Genomic DNA, 6,000 nt, shown 5'->3' on the forward strand with positions numbered 1-6,000 from the left:
TGAGGGATCTCAACTTTTTGTTGACGCTAATAAGGAAGTTTTTCCGCTCTTGAGACTTCACCTTTTTCTGCAGCAGTTTCTTCCTTCTGTTGTAGAGTTTATTAATGGCAGGGGACCACCAGATTGGCTTCCTTTTTTTGGAGAGCATCTTGGTTCTGTTGGGTATGGCTAGTTCCATACATGTTCATACAGTGCACTGGTGTATGGTTCTGCAGTCATGAAGCTATTTTCCATTGGCATGGGTGCCATGACGTTAGCCACCTCTGTTTTTATGAGTGCAAAGTCAGCTTTGAAGAAGTTTTTCAAGATGGTTACCTTTTCTGGGGGGGGTGTGTGAGATGTGGATTTCCATGGTGATTAGTTTATGGTCGGATCTGACCAGGGAGGGATTGACTATTGGTGTAGAGCAACGGTCATCCATGTTAGCAATAACCAGGTCAAGGATGTTGCTTCCTCTAGTGGGGGGTCAAAATGAGCTGGTCCAGGGCATTGGAATTGATGAATTCCAGGAAGCGTTGGGCCACTGTATTGATGCTTGAGTAGTTTTCCCAGTTGATGGAGGGACAGTTGACGTCTCCTAGTATGCGAGTGTTGGGTTGGACCTTGATAGATTCCAGGGTGCTTAGGAACATGGAGTGAGAGTCTGGGGACATGTTTGGGGACCTAGAGCAGGCTATGACCTGGATTGCAGTCTTACCCAATGTTAGTTATACCTGAAGTATCTCAGATGCATTATGCTGGGCTACTAGTCAGGAGGTTTGCATATCCTTTATGAATATGGAGACACCACCGCCTTTGGAGCTCCGGTCCATGTTTCAGGGCCGAAAGGTGTGGAATGAGTTATAGCCTGGTAGCGCAGGGGTGCTTTCTGCCACTTTAAACCAGGTCTCTGTTATAGCACAAATGTCGATGTTCTCCATTTTGAGGAGTGCTTCAAGCGAGTGCATCTTGAGATTTAGACTTCTGGCGTTGAGCAGCATGACCCTCAGATTGCATTTATTTATAGCCGTTATGGTGGTAATTTGGTCTTTCGAACACCGCCTAAAAAGGCACTATAGGGGTAGCAAGAGCCTTAGCCAGTACCTAGAAACCCAGGGGTGACACATGTAGACCATCTCAGGCAAGCATCGAGGTCTGTCAATCATGTCATCCCAAGTAGACAAGATACTGGATCCCCTTACAATGTCACCAGAAACCTAGGCAATTGTTGAAGTCAATCATTTTTTGTTTGTACTGCGGTATCATTCTGGATGATGGTAGGATACTGCTCAGGGCTAGTATAATTCCTGCCTGGGCCACATAATCCGAGAGCTCCACCACGTCTCTTTTCATGCAGTCCAGGAGGTGCATCTCAGGTCACTCACTCCCACATGGACAATGACAGAGTCATACTTGTACTTGTTGTGGAGTGCCCTGAGTGTGTTATGTGTCGGAATCTGGCACCTGAAAGACAGCTGAGTGTTACCTTCTCCTTATTCAACTTAGTGAGTGGGACATCTGTGTGCCTCACTATTGAGACAACTATGATTAGTGTATTGAGCAAGGTGTTTAGGCTTAGGTTGAGGGGCACACTGTGGAGGTGAGATAGATGTCCTGTGGTTTGTGCTGTGTTCTGGTGGTCGAGTGCATTTCTGTCTTGGAGGTCTCTGCTGTTTGGGTACATTTCTATTTAGTGCCTCCATGAAGGTGGGTGTGTGGTTTGTGTTTTTATGCGACAGCTGTGATGGAGGGTGTTCTGGGGGGCTGTCTGCTCCATGTGGTGTGGTGCAGATGTTGACCTTCTCTTGACCAGCTAGTCCGGTCTTGGCTGGAGAGTGCATAGCTTCCAATTTGGTGATAGGAGTGTATCTCTCACAAGTCTGAGTGTTGGAAAGTAAGAGGAGGGGGTTGTCTGTGTACATGAGGCACTTGCTACACTGCTTCAGAATGCCCAAGTGCACCAGGTTAATAGGAAAAAGCACATGGAACTGCCCTTTAATCATGCCAGGAGGGGTGGTCATAACTACTAAGTACTGGAGCTATTTCCGTGAAGGACTATTGCTGATGGCTCTTATGTGTACTATAATAACTGCTACAAAAACTTGTTGAAGTGCAAAGCGATTAGGCTATTTGAAGTGCAAAAGAGAAAGAACTAGCAAGATCTAAGGGAAAAACTGAAGAGCAGACTTTCTGGCATCAGTAAGTTTACTTCAGCTGCTGAGCAGAGCTTAAATAAGCACAAACCCTTGCAAACGCAGGGTTTTAAACCAAAAAGTTGAAAGGGATGGAAAAACTGCCCAAACGTTCAATAAACTACAACTTCTGGGCCAGAAACCACTCCTCTTGTGGTAGATAGGCTACCTAGTGCTTACCACTCCCACTGATAACTTAGAAGGCTTCCCTCCAACAGAGAAAGGCTTGGTGGGCTCAAAAGCTTACAAACAGTCCTGGATACAGCAAATCTGTATGTGGACTAGACTAGTTGCAGGAAAGGTGGGAAATAAGCTTATAACTTTTTTTTAACAGAAAAGCAGCTAAAACAGCAGTAAAACAATTCAAATGCAGTGCAAGTTAGCACACTTGAGTGTGTAGCAATATTAAAGCAAATACAGATTAAATAAATGCAATTAAATTAAAAAAAATTACTTAAAACATGTGCAGAAAACAGTAAATTAGGAAAACAATCAAAATGGAGGCACTTAAGAGCATCAGAAAACAATGCCAGCAAATATATAAATAATTCAGTCAAGCAAAAATTAAGACAGCGCAGAAGCCTGAACAGTTAAAAAGTGCCAAAAAATATACTGATCAGCTCTATATTTCCAGATTGTTTGAAAAGCACACTCATTCAGAACACAAGGAGTTTCAAGCAATGGTAGATTTTAGCAAAGTGTGGAAAGGGAGAATGGAGGAACATAATATAATTCAAGGTTAAGAAACTTAAGTGGGTTGGTCTTCTCAAATGTTCTCTCTCTATTAGGTAGAATGAGCTAATGACACTAGACTGGGAGGAGTGTCCCAGATCAAATGTACGAAAAAGAAGTTTACAGTTAAGTAATTCAGTAAAAATGCAATTACAGTAATGAAACACTATCTAGCAATGTAAAATACAGTTAAAACAGTAAAAAACAGTAGACAAACGCAGTGAAACAGTAAAAAAAAAGCTTTACAACAGTGCAAAATGTAGTCGACTAGCTGTATAGCACAATTATAAGTGTTAAGAAGTGCAATTCAATTAAATAAATGTAAGAAATAACTTATTTTGCTCTTGGAGTCTTAGGGAATTTCTGCTTTGTCCCAGTGATGAATCACCACTCCACAGCCTGGCAAATACAAGCCTACACTACATTTTGCACTGTTAAATGTCGGGACTAGTAGCGCCATATGCTGAAATACAGGAAAAAAGAAGACTAAATATAAATGAAAAGACAGAATATTAAAAGCACTCATCACATTTAAACTTTTTTTTTTTTTTTGCAAGGGGCAAGCCACCATGCACCCTTTGCCTCCACCCCCTCAAACATATACATACCAAGTCCAAGATCGTCATGCCTTGGAGAAAACGAAATATTCTAAAAATGGCAATTTTTGGTCTTGGTATATGTAAAGTCTGTATTTTTGGCCATTCAGTCCCGATGTATAGTGCAGACTATTTGAATAGTTAACTGTCAAGTCCACAATACACAAGTCATGAATTCAGAGGACTTACGCATGAGCTGGAAATCGGACTCAAAGCAGCAAGTGCACTCTTATCTACAGTCACACAGAAAAGTGGGTAGAATTATCCACCAGTGAAAAAACTCAGAAGGAATACTAGTAGTAAAAGCTATAAGAATCATCTGACATTTATGGAATACAAGAATACTCCACAGTAGGGACTCAGTCTCTCACCAATTCAACATTTTAACAGGAAGGAGATTGAAAGTCAGATTACCTACTTCAACTACATTACTGATGACTGAACTGATGTTCAAACTGAAGCAGATGCTGTAAAATCAGCATGTACAGAAACACTACTATAAATAAAACTGTAAAAAACTACCAGACTTACAGGCTAGATGCAGAAGAAGAATACAAAAAAATGAGAAAATCTCCTGCATGAAAACTTATGTTTTCTTTTTAAAACAGCTGAACCAAAATCATATACTACTTGGTTCACAGACATCACAGAGCATTAACAATTATTTTACTTAGAGCACACACAGCTCTGATGGATGACAGAAACAGTCTGCTGCAAGGCACTGGTGTGCTGACAGGTCAGTTAACAAAGGGTCAAAAATGAAGACTAGAACTCCTACATCTGCACAAATACTTACTCCTGAAATTCAAATTCAGATGCAGGCAAGACAAATAAAAGCATGCCATACAAAATTTTAATACAACTAACATGGAAAGAATTTATCTTTAAAAGAAGGGAACGGAAAGAAATTTCCAATAATAAATAAAAAGAGGACATCCAGTTCTTTGCAACGTCACTGTTGTCCCATATTTTCTCCACTTTTTGAAAACTGTCTTCATTGTGTTCCATGGTATATTCAATGCTGTGGAAATGTTTTTGCACTCTTCTCCTGACTGGTACCTTTCAACAATGAGATCCCTTTGATGCAACTGAGTAAATGTCAGGAAAATCCTACTAGGACAGCTGAACTTTATTTGGGGTTAATCAGTCTCTTTAACTGATGGCAGGTGTGTACCCGAGAAGACTGAATGCTGTAATTAAATCAAAAGGTGTTTCAAGGGTGTGCACACTTATGCAACCAGCTTATTGTACGTTTTTTTATTTTTTTATATTTGTTTTTCAATTGAATTTTACAGGTTATAGGTCACATTAAAGGTAGGAAAAGATTTAAAATGATTTATTGTGGTCTCATTTTTTATATCACAAAAATTTTAACAGGGGTGTGTAGACTTTTTATATCCACTATACATATGTTTTAGAATTACATCAAAGAAGTGCAAGAGGCATAACCATTATTCATAACTACAAAATCCTAAGATATAAAGAAAATATGCTGGCCTTTATTATTTAAGCATATAATGACTGCTACTGTTGTCCTCAAAGACCATTACTTAATTCTCAGTGCTGCTCTGTGCATTTTTCCCTGGTACCGTGGAGCTTTCTTGCTGTACTGTGTATGCATATGGGACTTGTATTCCCACGCTTACGCAATACATCAGTGGTGTGTAAAGGAAGCAATGAAGAAAAGAAGATGTCTACTGCTTTTTTTTGTTCATTTTTAATTAAAAAAAAAAAATGAAAACTGGAGACTTCAAATGTACAGGAGAGATGGGACAGAGAAGATATAGGGATATTCAGGTATGCTTCTCTAGTTTTGTATAACGTACCTGATTATCTTTGCAGTTTTCTCTGCCCCGTGTTTCTCATTCTTTTGAAGTCTCTGTTTTTTGTAAGTTGATTTTTTTTTCTTAATTTAAAAAAGCAGAATCTCTGTAGCATACATTAACAGAAGAAAGCCCGGGTGACCAGACTTTTTTCCACTAGTATATGCTCGATTTACAAAGGGCACGCTGGTTAGGCTGACCAATCAGCGTGCTTGTTATTAAAGGTTAATGACCAATCATTGTATAATAATGTATACCATGAAATAAAAAACAGAAAAATCAGAATGAGCATACCTTCTGATGTAACAGCCAATAATAGATCAAGAAAGTCATACTGCACAGCAAACCAATGAAAACTGCAAAATTGTACTATGCTTCTTAAGTAAATAACTGTATTTTTAATTCATGGAACATGCTGACAAATACAATTTAATTAGCTGTGTTTATAGCTTTTTCATGACTCGAAATATTTATGGCTACAGCTGATATTTTTAGACTTTACTCAAAATGTTCACCATTCAGCATAGAAGGCAATCACCTAAAACACATGCTATTGCGTAAGTATAAGCAAAGATAACAATTAGTTAATACACTAAGAAACACACTATTAGTGACATGCATAAGGAGGTACACACATGGATGCAAGTGTGTGTGTTTGTGCGTGCGCATATGCATATG

The 6,000-nt window shown here is 39.3% G+C and overlaps 1 protein-coding gene across 7 annotated transcripts in view; it reads right to left on the bottom strand.

Moving 5' to 3' along the window:
* Positions 1-6,000, bottom strand: part of ADAM15 (ADAM metallopeptidase domain 15) — a 1,588,574-nt gene that overhangs the window by 488,404 nt on the left and 1,094,170 nt on the right. The window lies entirely within an intron of this gene.

The sequence above is a fragment of the Protopterus annectens genome, chromosome 8.part0 (genome assembly GCF_019279795.1).
Source record: "Protopterus annectens isolate FY-2018-M chromosome 8.part0, PAN1.0, whole genome shotgun sequence".
Classification (NCBI taxonomy): domain Eukaryota; kingdom Metazoa; phylum Chordata; order Ceratodontiformes; family Protopteridae; genus Protopterus; species Protopterus annectens.